At 41.6% G+C, this 16,591-nt stretch overlaps 1 long non-coding RNA gene across 1 annotated transcript in view; it reads left to right on the top strand.

Moving 5' to 3' along the window:
• Positions 1 to 608: 608 nt before the first annotated feature.
• The window catches only part of LOC122565357, a 22,332-nt gene continuing 6,349 nt past the window's right edge, over positions 609 to 16,591 (top strand). Inside the window, exons 1-2 of the long non-coding RNA XR_006316142.1 lie at positions 609 to 744; positions 14,866 to 14,944. This is a non-coding gene — a long non-coding RNA (uncharacterized LOC122565357). The remainder of the gene's footprint in view (positions 745 to 14,865; positions 14,945 to 16,591) is intronic.

The raw sequence follows: 16,591 nt of genomic DNA, 5'->3' as shown, positions 1-16,591 counted from the left end.
CTCATTCCGGTGGAGTTTGTACTCAGTCATCCAGAGGCTGTTTCCTCTTTGCAGCAAAGTAACAATATTTCTTGAATGATTCCAGCACACGAGGATATTTGCATCCAACCGTTTCTGAAAATCCACTCCAAGTCACTCCATTGGTCTTAACATCAATCCAAACTTTGGCATTGAACCTAATGTTTTGAGAAAACACAATTGTTTAATTTCTATATTTCCTTCAACGGGGGATTTCCAAACCGTCCTGTGGGTTGTTACTATTTCGATTGAACACGAGGAACAATCAATCTTTTCAGTTACAAAAAGGGGTAATAAACAACCCATAGGAATCTGTGTTGGAGAAGACATAGGAAATGGGGGGTCGGGGGGGGGGGAGGAGGAAATAAACTGCCTTACTGCATAAAACAAAACTTTTAACGTTAATTCTTGCTACCCAGCCTGCATATGTAAAAAATGTTTTGTTGCACATCTTTGTTGAAATCTCTTTTTGATCTCCAGGATCCCCCCCCCCCCCCCATGGGTCTGTGTTTATTGCTCCAGACTTGGAATGGGTTGGGTGTCTGATTGGTCAGAACTGACCCTCCGTATTGTTGCCCCTCAGATGTCCGCCTTGGTAACAGTGAATGGTTGTCATGGTGACTGAGGACGCGCCTGCTGTACCCGGCGGGTTGGAGCACAGAGAATCGTGAGGCTTTTTGTGCGGGGGACGGCCTCTGGATCGTGAACGGTAACAAAAACAAAATGGTGAGTCTCAGCATTCGTCGATCAAGCCAGGGGAGCTAGTGTGCAGGTCAGAAGGGCCCAGCAGGGCAATACTGCCTATGGGAGTGTGCCTTTGTAATTTAACTCTTGGCCCGTCGGGAACGCAAAGTTGGGCAGTGAAAGTTGTCAAACCGGAGCCTACACACTGTACAATTTGGAATGACAAGTGTCAAACACGCTGCAGAGATCAATTAGATTCTTATTGCACTCTGGGCTTATTTAAGGTCTGTCTGCACGAGGGTGACTCAAGTCTGGCTTTAATGGGATAGCCTTAGTTATAGGAGAAAGTGAGGACTGCAGATGCTGGAGTTTTCAGCCTTAGTTATACCCCAGAATATTGTGAGCAAAGCCAATTTGTCAAAGATACAATGATAGGTTGAGGGATAAAACATTCAAAACATAGCTTAGTGCTGAATGTACAGCTTAGTGCAGTTCAAGTCGTGTAATCACATCAAGCACATTTCTAGCACACAGATCGGAGGAATACAATCAGCTCCTCAAGTCTTCTCTCCCATTTAGTTAAATCATGTCTCATCTCTACTAACTCCATCTGATTTAATTTGATTTGATTTATTATTGTCACCTGTACCAAGATACAGTGAAAAATATTGTTTTGCGTACTAACCAGACAAATCATACCTTACATAAGTACATCAGGGTAATAGAATGCAGAATATAATGTTACAACTACAGAGAAGATGCAGAGAAAAATCAATTCTAATAAATGTATGAGAGGTCAGCTGATATCAAATCTGATAACTGCAGGGAAGAAGCTGTTCTTAAATCTGTTTGGATGTATCTTCAAACTTTTGCATCTTCTGCCCGCTGGAAGAGGGTTGAAGAGAGTATAAATGGAGACAGGTCTTTGATTGTGTTGGCTGTTTCCCTGAGGCGGTGGTGGGAAGTGTAGATGAAGTCAGTGGATGGAAGACTGGTTTGTGTGATGGACTGGGCTGTGTTCACAACTCCCTGTAGTTTCTTGCAGACTTGGGAAGAGCAGTTGCCATACCAAGCTGGATAGGATACTTTATGATGCTTTGTATCTCTAAAAAATTCTAAGAGTCATTGTGGACATGCTGAATTTTCCTTAGCCTTCTGAGGAAGTAAAGGCACTGGTATGCTTTCTTGATTGTAATGTCAATGTGGATGGACCAGGATAAATCATTGGTAATATTTACTTCTAGGAACTTGAAGCTCTCGATCACCTCCACCTCAGCACCATTGCTACAGACTGGGGCATGTACTCCACTCTCCTTCCTGATGTTGATGGCCAACTTCTTCATTTTACAGTCATAGAGTCATAAAGATGTACAGCACGGAAACAGACCCTTCAGTCCAACTCGTCCACGCCGACCAGATATCACAAACCAATCTAGTCCCACCTGCCAGCACCTGGCCCATATCCCTCCAAACCCTTCCTATTAATATACCCATCCAGATGCCTTTTAAATGTTGCAATTGTACTAGCCTCCACTACCTCATCTGGCAGCTCATTCTATGTACATACCAACCTCTGGTGAAAAAGTTGCCCCTTAGGTCTCTTTTATATTTTTCCCCTCTCACTCTAAACCTATGCCCTTCAGTTCTGGTCTCCCCCACCACAGGGAAAAGACTGTGGCTATTTATCCTATCCATGCCCCTATGATTTTATAAACAGGTTGCTAACATTGCGGGAGGGATTGTTGTCTTTACACCATGCCACTAAGCTGACAGTCTCCTTCCTGTCCGTCCCATTGTTGTTTGAGATCTGACCCACTATGGTGGTGTCATCAGCAAATTAGTAAATTGAGTTAGAGCTAAATTTGGCCACACAACCGTGAGTGTATATGGAGTATAGTAAGGGGCTGAGTATGCAGCCTTGCAGGACACTGGGTTGAGGACTATTGTGGAGGAGGTGTCACCTATCCTTACTGCTTGTGATCTGCGGATCAGGAAGTCGCGGATCCAGTTGCAGAGGGGGGGGCTGAGTCCTAGTCTCGAAGCTTGGAAATGAGTTTTGTTGGAATTGCAGTGTTTAAAGCAGAGCTAGAGTCAATCAATAGAAGTCTGATATGATCCTTGCTCATTAGATGTTCCAGGGATGAATATAGGGCCAGGGAAATGGCATTTGCTGTGGACATATTGTGATTGTGGGTGAATTGCAGTGGATAAAGAGAATTGGGAGGCTGGAGCTGACGTGTGCCAAAACTAACCTTTCGAAGCACTTCATAATGATGTATGTCAGAGCCACTGGGTGGTAGTTATTAAGGGGCGTTGGCTGATTTTGCTTTGGCATCAGGATGGTCGTGGGTCTTTTTGAAGTAGGTGGGAGCCTCACATTGTAGTAAGAAGGGGTAAAAGATAAGGAGGGCTAAAATACTCCTGCCAGCTGGTCCACGCAGGATCTGAGTGCTCAGCCAGGGATTGTATCTGGGCCAATCGATTTCCATGAGTTCACTCTCAAGAAGGCTGATCTGATATCTGCAACAGTGATTGTCAGTACAAGTGCACCTGAGGCTATCTGGGCAGGTGACATAATTTCACTGACCTTCTGTTCAAAAATGAACACAGAATATACACAGCTCACTGGGGAGGGATACATTGTTGTAAGCGATTCTACTCAACTTCGCTTTGTAGCCCGTTTTATTGTGTAAGCCTGGCCACAGTTGATGGGTGTTCATTTGGTTAGTCTGGGACTCTAGTTTAGTGACAATCGTACCTAGATTTCCTGTATAGGTCAGGGTGACTTGACTTGAACACCTCAGACCTGGACTTCAGTACAAAGTGGATGTTGTAGTTCATCCATGGTTTCCAGTTGGGGAACAGATAGATTAACTTCTTTGGCATGCAGACCTCTACACATTTACTGATAAAGTCTGTTAGTGGCATATTCATGCAGGTTGAGTGCTGGATTCTTAAATATGAACCTCTGAAGTAAAGAATTCCACATATTAACTACCCTCTGAAAGAAGAAATTCCTTCTCATCTCTGTCTGAAATGGGCAGCACCATATTCTGAGATTATGCCCCCTTTTCCTAGATTCTCCCACAAGGTGAAACAATCAACTCTGTCAAATTCCTCAAGAATCTTAAATGTTTCAGTAAGGTTGCATTTCATTTTTCTATACTCTAATGAGTACAAGTCCAACCTACTCTACTTTTCCTCATAAAACAATCCCTCCGTATCAGGATCAACATAGTGAATCTTCTCTGGACAGGCTTCAGCTCCAGCTTAAATAAGAACCAAAACTGTTCACAGTATTTTCGGTGTGATCTAACTCGAACCTAGTATAGTTTAAACAAGACTATTTTATTATACTCTATTCTCTTTGACCAACATTCCATTTGCCTTATACGCTATACCTGTTGAACTTGTGTGCTAGGTTTTTTTGGTTTATGCATAAGTTCCCCAAATTCCTCTGCTGCAAGTTTTTATAATCTTTATCCATTTGAATAATATTCAGCTCCTCTCTTCTTCCTCTATTGCTGTGTTTCCTGACAAAGTGCATTAACTCACATTTTTCCACATTATATACTATCTGTCAAATTTTTTTCCCAGTCACTTAACCTGTATATATCCCTTTATAAACTTGCTATGTAATCATCACCACTAGTCTTCTCACCTATTGTTAGAGTCATAGAGATGTACAGCATGGAAACAGACCCTTCAGTCCAACCCGTCCATGCTGACCAGATATCCCAACCCAATTTAGTCTCACCTGCCAGCACCCTTTCAAGTTTCACAACATCCTTCTGATAGGAAGGAGATCAGAATTGCAAGCAATATTGCAAAAGTGGCCTAATTAATATCCTGTACAGCACGACCTCCCAACATGACCTCCCAACACCTGTACTCAATGCTCTGACCAATAAAGGAAAGCATACCAAACGCCTTCTTCACTATCCTATCTAACTGCAACTCTACTTTCAAGGAGCTATGAACCTGTACTTCAAGGTTTCTTTGTTCAGCAACACTTCCCACGACCTTACCATTAAGTGTATAAGTCCTGCTAAGATTTGCTTTCCCAAAATGCAGCACCTCGCATTTATCTAAATTAAACTCCATCTGCCACTCCTCAACCCATTGGCTCATCTGATCAAGATTCCATTGTAATCTGAGGTAACCTTCTTCACTGTCCACTACACCTCCAATTTTACTAACTATACCTCTTATGCTCACATCCAAATCATTTATATAAATGTTGAAAAGCAGTGGACTCAGCACCGATCCTTGTGGCACCCCACTGGTCACAAGTCTCCAGTCTGAAAAACAACCCTCCACCACCACCCTTTGTCTTCTATGTTTGAGCCTGTTCTGTATCCAAATGGTTAGTTCTCCATGAGATCTAACCTTGCTAATCAGTCTCCCATGGGGAACCTAGTCGAATACCTTACTGAAGTCCATCTTGATCACGTCTACCGCTCTGTCCTCATCAATCTTGTTACTTTTTCAAAAAACTCAATCAAGTATGTGACACATGATTTCCCACACACAAAGCCATGTTGGCTATCCCTAATTAGTCCTTCTGTCAGCCTCAAACATAGCAATAATATATTCACTTCTGTCATTTAAGACGTGAATATATATTGTACAGAACTGTGGCGCTCACACTAAATTCCTGTGGCACTCCATTAGTTACAGGTTGCCATCCTGAAAATACCCTCTTTATTACAACTATCTGTTTTCTCAACCCTCTGTCAATGCTAATACAATATTTCAACACCATAAGCTCTCAATTTTATGTGCGATGTGTTATCAAACACTTTTTGGAAATCCAAATATATCACGTCAACCATTTTCCCCTTTATCTATTCTGCCAGTTACCTTTTCAAAGAATTATAATATATTTGTCAGGCATGATTTCCCCTTCATGTTGACTCTGCTTGTTTATAGTGTATATTTCTAAATGCTCTACTAAAGCATCCATTATAATAGACCCTAACATTTTGCATGAGGAGAGTGAGGACTGCAGATGCTGGAGATTAGAGTTGAGAGTGTGGTGCTGGAAAAGCACAGCAGGTCAGACAGCATCCGAGGAGCCCTGATGAAGGGCTTTTGCCTGAAATGTTGGTTTTCCTCTCCTTGGATGCTGCCTGACATGCTGCACTTCTCCAGCACTAACATTTTCCTGATGACAAATGTAAATCCAACTGGCCTTTAATTACCTGTTTTTGTCTCCTCCCCTTTTTGAATAAGGATGTTACACTGGCAGTTTTCTAACCCTCTGGAATGTTTTGCGAATATGGATTCCTGGAAGATTATTACCGGAGTATCCACTATCTCCATAGCGGTTTCCTTTAATATATTAGGATGCATTCCATTAGGTCGAGGGGACCTGACAACCTTTCGCCCAACAAGTTTTTCTTGATGATAATTGATAATACTTGTATTTATTTCCTCACCCCCTTTTGCCACTTGCTTATTTTGCAGCTTTGGATTGCCATTCAGGTCTCCTGCCATGAAGACTGATGCAAAGTATTTATTTAACTCCGATGCCATTTCCTGGTCCCCATTAATACCCCAACGTCATTCTCTCAGAGAACTATGTTTACTTTGACCTTGATGTTTCTTTTAAATGTTTAAAGAATCTCTTTCTATTTGTTTTGCATGCTTTCTAGTTTTCCCTCAAAGTTTACTTACTCCATCTTTAATATTTTCAGTCACCTTCTGTTGGATTTTAAAACTTGCCCCATTCTCTAGCTCACCCCTAAGCTTTATCACATTCATTCATTTTTCTTTCAATGTGTGCTATTCTTAACATACATTTATCATAAAACTTTTCTTGAGTGCCTGGCATTATTCATCAACTGTATTTTTTACTAAATGTTTTTCCCAGACCATGCCAGCAAACATTGTCCTCATCCATATGTAATTACTCTTATTCAAATTTAACAAATGTTTCTGACCCACATTTCTCACTTATTTTTTCTGAGGAATCTTTTACTCTGAGCTTATTTATTAAACCAACTTCATTGCACTTTACTAAATCCAAAATAACTTGATCCTTGGTTGGATCCATAACATATTATTCTGGGAAACTGTCCCAAGTACATGCCATAAAGTTTCCCTTAGATGGTGTCTGTCTTGGTTCAGAGTTACTCTGATGTGTAATGCCATGGCTGAGGCCATGAGAGAACAGCCAAGAACCTCATGCCCCGCCACATGAAGTCATACAAATTGACTTGTTCTCCCATACAAGGAACAAGTCACCATAAACATTGATATTCTTATAATCTTTTACTCAACGTGGCATCGCAGGACAACCCCACCTCCCAGGTATCAGATTAGATTAGATTACTTACAGTGTGGAAACAGGCCCTTCAGCCCAACAAGTCCACACCGACCCGCCGAAGCGGAACCCACCCAGACCTATTCCCCTACATTTATCCCTGCCCCTAACACTATGGGCAATTTAGTATGGCCAATTCACCTAACCTGCACATTTTTGGACTGTGGGAGGAAACCGGACCACCCGGAGGAAACCCACGCAGACACAGGGAGAATGTGTAAAACTCCACACAGTCAGTCGCCTGAGGCGGGAATTGAACCCGGGTCTCTGGCACTGTGAGGCAGTAGTGCTAACCACTGTGCCACCGTGCCGCCCATCAGTTTGGTGAACCTTCACTTTACTGCCTTCAATATAATATATTCTTTCTTAAATGTGGAAACCAAAATTACAGATGGCACTCCAGATCAATGTTTCCTCTGTTTAGTTGTTCCTGTGAGGACTTCTGAGATCTGTACACATGTTATATTTATACCAAAATGGAATTGATACTGCGGAGAATGATGGCATCTTCACAGACTTTCTCAGCAGCACACAGCTTATAGAAAACGAGGCTCAAGATGTTGTCTTACCAATACCTTGTGTGATTGTTACATGACTCCTTTATTCCTGTACTTCAATCCCCTGGGAATAAAGGCCAACATATCATTTGTCTTCCTAATTACCTTACTGTACCTGAATCCAGATTTTCTGTATGAGCATAGCCAATTCTTTCTGAAAGTCAAAGCTTAAAAGCTTCACACCTTTTAGAAGGCCTTTCACATCAAATATTCTTTCTTTGCAGTCTCTCTGTGTTGGCATATTGCCCCATCTAATTGAGGGAATCTAGCAAACCAGGATACCTAGACACATTAATCTCTGCCTCTTCTTCAAAGTCATGAATATAGATTATTAATAGCATTCCACCACTCACTGCCTGCCCACTGTCTGCTTTCAATTGGTGAACTAATCCTCTAATATATGACCTCCAACTCCTACAGCCCTTAGCTTGGCTATTAACCTTTTGTGGGACACTAAATTGGATGCCGTTTGGAAATACCCCTAAAAAGCATTCACTGGTTTCTCTTTATCTAACCTGTAGTTAGATCGAAGAATGCTAATAAATAATCCTTAAGGAGCTTGACACTATCTAGGATAAGAGCTGAAAATGTGTTGCTGGAAAAGCGCAGCAGGTCAGGCAGCATCCAAGGAGCAGGAGAATCGACGTTTCAGGCATGAGCCCTTCTTCAGGGATAAGGATATCTAGGATAAAGCAGACCACTTTATTGAAAACCCATCCACAAACATTCATTCCTTCTGCCACTGAAACACAGTGGTAGCAGTGTGTATCATCCACAAGATGCAAAAGCAGAAATTCGCCAGGGCTCCTTTGTGCCATCTACATCCACAGCCACTACCATCTGGAAGCACAAGGGCAACAGAGACATGAGGACACCACCACCGCAAGCACCCTTCCGAGTCTCTCACCATCCTGACTTACACTTATATCTCTGTTCCTTCAGTCTCACTTGCACAAAATTCTGGATATTCCTCTGGCTTCAGAAAGGCTTTGCAGGTCAACCTATTGAGAATTATACAAAGTAGGAGAAGGAATAGGCCATTCAACCCTCCGAGCCTGCTTGATATTCAATATGATCATGACTGTTCATTTTGCTAATTTCCATGTTTCTGCTTTTGCCCTATACACTTTGATCTCTTTATCATAAGAGCATTATCTATCTCTTCCTTGAAAACATTGAATATGTTGACCTCAACTGCTTTCTGTAACTAAGAATTCACCAGCTCATCACTGTCTGGGTGAAGAGCTTTCTCCATCTCAGCCCTAAACCCCATTTCGTATAAGGCTGTGACCCGGGGTTTTGGACTCCCCGCTCAACTGGATCACCCTTCCTGCTCTTACTCTGTCTACTCCTATTAGTCATGATTTGGAGATGCCGGTGTTGGACTGGGGTGTACAAAGTTAAAAATCACACAACACCAGGTTATAGTCCAACAGGTTTAATTGGAAGCACTAGCTTTCGGAGCGCCGCTCCTTCATCAGGTGGTTGTTGAGGACACAATTGTAAGGCACAGAATTTATAGCAAAAATTTACAGTGTGATGTAACTGAAATTATATATTGAAAAATACCCTGATTGTTTGTTGAGTCTTTCATCTGTTCAAATACCATGATAGTTTCACTTCTTTCATGTGTAAATCACAAAACCTTTTTTAAAGGTTGCATTCTCAGGTTAGCTGGAACAATTGATGTTAGCTAGACAATATGTTGAAGGTGTTAGCCCCCTGTGTTTTCTGTCTATGCCATGATGTTTAGATTGATTCTAATCTAAAAAGTGAGATAACAGAATTTCACATGAATTCATGCAGATTTTGAGCAAAGTACAATGTAACTCTTCAAGTACAAATTCAAACCACAAATGTATAATTTCAGTTGCATCACACTGTAAATTTTTGCTATAAATTCTGTGCCTCACAATTGTGTCTTCCACAACCACCTGATGAAGGAGCGGCGCTCCGAAAGCTAGTGCTTCCAATTAAACCTGTTGGACTATAACCTGGTGTTTTGTGATTTTTAACATTGTATTCCTATTAGAATTTCTTTGAGATTCCACAGACCCCACCCCCAAACAATTCTTCTAAACTCCAGTAAATATAAACCAAACCGATCAAGTCTCTCTTTATACCAGGTTGATTCCTAGGATGGCTGGATTGACGTATAAGGCTTCAGCAAATAAACTGTAGCAGGCCAAGGCAGCAGCTCACAACTGTATTTTTAATGGCCACAGGGAATAGGCAATAAATGTTGGCCCAGCCAATGACACCTGCATCCTATGAATGAATAAAATATATGTTCCAACATAATTTACTAAAACCATGTTGAATTGTTATCATCATAATATGCCTTTCTAAGTGCATTGTTAAATTTTCCTTGATAAATTGCACCATTTTTCTGACAACTGAAATTAGGCTAACTAAGCTGTAACTAAGCTGTGATTATCACCTGATGAAGGAGTGTCACTCCAAAAGCTAGTGTGCTTCCAGTTAAACCTGTTGGACTATAACCTGGTGTTGTGTGATTTTTAAGCTGTAACTCACTGTTTTCTCTTCCTCTACTGAAATGTGGTGTCATTGTTTTCCAATTTTCAATCTAATGGGACCATTTTTGAATATAAAGAATTTTAGAAACAAACTCATGCATGCTTTAATATGCAGGAACCTGTTCTCTGCAAACAAAAGGAACATGTTCAAAGCTGGTTCTTCCTCAAATTACCCATGAAATTTGTAGTTCCATATTGCTTTCTGCATGACATTACCTCAGCCAATTAGATTGGATATTTCTTATGTTATAAATTGTGATTGTTTGAAATGTGACATGCTGCAAATTGTCCTGATGAGCGCAAGACAGAAAGCTTTGACAACATATCTCTCGTTTTAGTATTATTCAAGGTGACTGTTACTATGTGCCTATTAATATGTATTCATTTCCAAGAAGAAGATTAATGCGAAGATTTGGCAGCATCTGTAAGGAGAGAAAAGAGCTGACGTTTCGAGTCTAACTGACCCTTTGTCAAAGCTGGTTTCAGCTTTCTTTTGGTTTCAGATTCCAGCATCCGCAGTAATTTGCTTTTATTAAGAAGATTAATGTTATGGTTTTATCTCACAGAATGGTTCAAATATATGAATTTTCTTGTAGCATTGATTTTTAAAATATGAAAATGTCTGTACTTTTCTTTCAGTCACAAATGAATAATTTGCCTATGATATAAAATAAAACAAATTAATCCTTGTAAATGCACTGAAATTAAGTGAAATATAGTGAATAAGGAAGAAATATGTTTATTGACATAAATTCTGAAAGGTATTTTGTGGTGGCAAGTGAAAGCAGCTGGGTGAGGATCGATGGGAGTGCCACAGGCAAAAATGTTTGAGAATCACTGACTTGAATAACAAGGCAACAATTGCCTGGATCGGCACCACATGCAAGTTCTCCTCCAAGTCATACAATAATCTGACTTAGAAATATCAGCATTTCTTCATTCTTACTGAGTCAAAATCCCAGAACTCCCCATGAAACAGCACTCAGAGTGTAATGAACCTATCAGACTAGAACAGTTCAAGAATACTGCGCTATTCATTGATCCAGAAGTAATCCTTTGCCCATGAAGATGTGATGGTGGACTGTATTACAGCCATAGAGTCATAGAGATATACAGCACAGAAACAGAACATTTGGACCAACTCTTCCATGCCGACCAGATATCCTAAATAAATTTAGTTCTATTTGTCAGCATTTGACCCATAACCCTTTGAACCCTTCCTATTCATATACCCATACAGACACCTTTAAAATGTCGTAATTGTGCCAACCTCCACCACTTCCTCTGGCAGCTCACTCCATTCATGCACATCCCTCTGCATGAAAAAGTTGCCCCTTAGGTCCCTTTTAAATCTGTACAAGTACTTCAGCTGAGGACTAACAACATCTCTTTTGAGACAGAATCAGTCCCTGAAAATATGCAACAAGATATGAACAACGATTAGGCTTGTACTAACTTGTACCACACGAATACCAGGCAGTGACCATAATTAAACATGAGAGAATCCACCTGCCATCCTTTGACATTCAATGGCATTACCATCACTGAATTACCCACACCGAACAGAAATTATCTGAATCAACTATATATAAAACTGTCACTACATAAGCAGGATGTGGAGGTACTAGCATTGGACTGGGATGGACAAATTTGGAAGTCATTTGACACTGGGTTATAGTCCAACAGGTTTATTTGAAATCACTTTACCTGATGAAGGAGCAGCACTCCGAAATCTTGTGATTTCAAATAAACCTGTTGGCCTATAACTTGGTATCATATGACTTCTGGCTACATAAGGCAAAAGTGAGGACTGCAGATGCTGGAAACCAGAGTCTAGATTAGAGTGGTACTGGAAAAGTACAGCAGGTCAGGCAGCATCTGAGGAGCAGGAAAATCCACATTTTGGGCAAAAGCCCTTCATCAGGAATGGAGGCAGGGAGCCTCCAGGGTGGAGAGATAAATGGGCATAAGCAGATCAGAGGCTGGAAATTCTGCAGCAATAGCTCATCTCTTGACTCCCCAAAGCCTGTTTACCAGCCACAAGGCACAAGCCAGAAGTCTGATAGAATACAGTCCCCCACCCACCAACCTACATGGATGCAGCTTTATCAACACACAAAAAGATTGACACCTTATACAGTCGTCTGTTTGATTGGCACCCCATTCACCAACTTAAACTTTGATTCTTTCCACCACTAATGTCTAGTGGCAGCAATGTGTGGTATATTTAAGAAACACTGCAGTAAGACTCCTTTGGTAGCATCTTCTGAATCTACAACATTTTTTTGGCTGTCTTTGTCCTAAATCGTCAATGTATGTGCTCTTGAGAGAGAAAAAAACAACTATGTTTTATGTTGAATTGATGGGCCATTTATGAACTTGGTTTGTCGGGATTATGATTCCTTGTGAAAAGCAAATTGTTTCAACAACTGAACATGTGACCAACCCACCTATAAGATGGACAGAAGAAACACCAAGCCTAAAAAATAACTTTTTATTGTAGGAAACATCTCTTTCAAGCAGTCTGATTTGTGCAACCTGTTTTCAGGGAGTAACTTGAACGGAGGTGTTTTCTTATGAGAAAGATTGAGCAGGTTGAGCCTGTACTCATTGGCATTTAGGAGAATGAGAGTTGGCCTTTATTGAAATATTAAATTCTTAGGGGTATGAAAGAATAGATGTGGTGAGGTTGCTTCCCTACACGGGAGAGTCTAGGACCAGAGGGCATAATCTCGGTGTAAGGAGTTGAGCATTTAACACAGAGATGAAGAGGAACTTCTTCTCCCAGAGTGTAGCGAATTTGTGGAATTCATTACTGTAGAAAGCAGTCAGTGTTGGGTCATTAAGAATGTTCAAGGCTGTCATAAATAGATTTCTAATTGTTAAGGAAATCAAGTGTTATGGGGATAAAGCAGGAAAGTGGAGCTGAGGATTATCTGATCATTGAATGGTGGAGTGAGCCAGTAGCTAAATGGACTGATTCTGCTCCTATATCTCATGGCTTTATTGTCTAATTCAATTGCAGTTTTTTTAACTGACCAAAAGGTTAAAAACATTAGGTATATAAAGTACTCTATTAACAGTGAGTTGAACATCTCAGATAGCCCAGCTGAAAAGAAAGTGAGACACATGGAGAGAGATACACTTCCAAAGGATAAGCCTCGAAAGTTAAAGAAAATTTAAACAAGGAGAATTCTGTCCCCAGGTGGCTTAAGATGCTAATGATACCTATGCTCATTCAGGTTTCTACAACTGTGGGGCATTTAGAGTCAGAGTCATAGAGTCATACGGCACAGAAACTTATCCTTCAGTCCAACTCATTCATGCTGACCAAGTTTCCAAATTAAACTAGTCCCATCTTGCCTGAATTTGGTCTATATCTCACTAAACTTTTCCTATTCATGTACCTGTCCATGTTGTAACTGTATCTGCAACTACATCTCCTCCTACATCCCACATATGAACCCCTCGGATCCCTTCGATGAGCAGCATGGTGACTCGGTGGGTGGCACTGCTGCCTCAGAGCACGAGGGACCTGTGTCTAAATCCAAGCTCGGGAGACTGTCTGTGTGGTGTTTGTATTCTCCCCATGTCTGTGTGGGTTCTTAATGAATACTTACAATTCTGGATGAGAGCAGAAAGGAGCACAGAGGACATCAGCGTACTGAAGAAAAGACTATGGCGCAAGAAGGACTGGAACAAGGAATGTTCCACTTACCTCACTAATAGACATGCATAGCTGGGATCCTTGTGTTTACCCATAGCCACACCATTGACTTGGAGAAGATGAGATGAGGTAAAAGAGTGGTTGTTCAAAGTGAGAACAAGCTCAGCCAGGCAAAGGAGAGTGATGGCAGATATATAATGCTGAAACTTTATTGCTGGAACAGCACAGCAGGTCAGGCAGCATCCAGGGAACAGGAGATTCGACGTTTCGGGCACATGCCCTTCTTCAGATATATAATGTGCAAGCCTCTTTTCAAGAATGGAGCAGAGAGCCTTCAGGGTCTAGATTAGAGTGGTGCTGGAAAAGCCTTCAGACCACCATGATGGGAATAGGAGGTGGTTAGGACTGCAAAACTGTTTTATTGAGGCATCAGTGTAAAGTGAATGTAAGTGGGGGAAAACTGAACAAAGGGGGAAAAGTAGAGTTGTGATATCAATAAATATGTTCAGTGGGGTAGGAACAGCCTGAACTCATGGATCTGCCAGGACAGTCTGGTTTGTGGATTTTGGGAAGGAGTTAGAATTAGGCAATACAGGACTGGGAGACTGAAGTGGAAAACTGTGAATGCCAAGACGTCCAGAGAAAATGAGTCCATGACACTCCTGGTAACTATGGCATAATGTTCAACAGTGGAGTCAGGATCCTGGGGCACATAGGAAGAAGTGTCTGACAGTTAGCTCTCAGCCTCTGCCAGATAGAGATCAACAGCGCAGACCTCACCACCCTGGTCGCCAGGTTTGATGATTGGATAGGTGCTAGACCTGAGGGAATGGAACACAGTTAATTCAGGAGGAGGCAGGGGGTCATAGTGGGTGAGGGGAGCAGGGAAGTTAAGAAGGCCAAGTTCACATCAGCAGTTCTCAATGCAAAATCAAGTACAAGTAAAAGGCCAGAAGGAAAAGTCCAGGGTATTGACAATAGATGCTCACAAGTCATGAATGAGTAGAAAACATGCACAGTAAATTTATACATTATTTAGACAAAGGATTACTTCATTTCAATCAATTGTTTCAGCTGCCAATTGATTCGGAAGATTTGTTGTTTCGAATAAAGGGAGGAGTTCAGTTGGAAGGAGTTATCAACAAAACTGATGGTGAGCAATCTTTTATTAAATACTTTATTTCATTTAAATTAATCTGTTTTACATATTTTGTCAATTTTTTCTATCATGGAAAAATTAGAATTTTTATTGCCTCTTATGTAATGACATTTTTTATACTAAAATTCTGTAAGAGAATTTTCCCGTGTCGTCTCATCGTTTTACCCCCTCAGGCTGAGGCACTTTGGATCAACATGCCAAGTGCAGTCATGTCTCTTCATTAAAGCCAGGATTTTGCTGATTGTCGATTCCTCCACCTCATTCATTACTCTTTCCCCTTCCTTGCTCTATTACCTCTCTCTCTCTCTCTCTCTCTCTCTCTTTATCTCTCTCTCTGCCACCACCTTATATAGAGTCATACAGTCATAGAGATGTACAGCATGGAAACAGACCTTCCGGTCCAACCCGTCCATGCCAACCAGATATCCCAACCCAATCTAGTCCCACCTGCCAGCACCCGGCCCATATCCCTCCAAACCCTTCCTATTCATATACCCATCCAAATGCCTCTTAAATGTTGCAATTGTACAAGCCTCCACCACATCCTCTGGCAGCTCATTACATACACGTACCACCCTCTGCATGAAAACGTTGCCCCTTAGGTCTCTTTTATATCTTTCCCCTCTCACTCTAAACCTATTCCCTCTAGTTCTGGACTCCTCGACCCCAGGGAAAAGACTTTTGTCTATTTATCCTATCCATACCCCTCATAAATTTGTAAACCTCTATAAAGTCACCCCTCAGCCTCCGAAGCTCCAGGGAAAATAGCCCAGCCTATTCAGCCTCTCCCTGTAGCTCAGATCTTCCAATCCTGGCAACATCCTTGTAAATCTTTTCTGAACCCTTTCAAGTTTCACAACACCTTTCCGATAGGAAGGAGACCAGAATTGCACGCAATATTCCAACAGTGGTCTAACCAAGGTCCTGTACAGCCGCAACATGACCTCCTGTACTCAATACTCCCCTCCTGTACTCAATACTCTGACCAATAAAGGAAAGCATACCAAACGCCTTCTTCACTATCCTATCAACCTGTGACTCCACTTTCAAGGAGCTATGAACCTGCACTCCAAAGTCTCTTTGTTAAGCAACACTCCCGAGGACCTTACCATTAAGTGTATAAGTCCTGCTAAGATTTATCTGAATTAAACTCCATCTGCCACTTCTCAGCCCATTGACCCATCTGGTCCAAATCCTGTTGTAATCTGAGTTAACCCTCTTCACTGTCCATTACACCTTTAATTTTGGTGTCATCTGCAAACTTACTAACTGTACCTCTTATGCTAGCATCCAAATCATTTATGTAAATGACAAAAAGTAGAGGGCCCAGCACCGATCCTCATGGCACTCCCCTGGTCACAGGCCTCCAGTCTGAAAAACAACCCTGAAAAATGTGTTGCTGGAAAAGCACTGCAGGTCAGGCAGCATCCAAGGAGCAGGAGAATCGACATTTCGGGCATAAGCCCTTCTTCAGGAATGAGGAAGGTGTGCCAAGCAGGCTAAGATAAAAGGTAGGGAGGAGGGACTTGGGGGAGGGGCATTGGCAATGTGATAGGTGGAAGGAGGTTAAAGGTGAGGGTAATAGGGCAGAGAGGGGGTGGGGGCGGAGAGGTCGGGAAGAAGATTGCAGGTCAAGAAGGC

Source organism: Chiloscyllium plagiosum, chromosome 2 (assembly GCF_004010195.1).
Source record: "Chiloscyllium plagiosum isolate BGI_BamShark_2017 chromosome 2, ASM401019v2, whole genome shotgun sequence".
In the NCBI taxonomy this organism is placed as follows: Eukaryota; Metazoa; Chordata; class Chondrichthyes; order Orectolobiformes; family Hemiscylliidae; genus Chiloscyllium; species Chiloscyllium plagiosum.
This window is presented reverse-complemented; position numbering and strand designations above follow the sequence as displayed.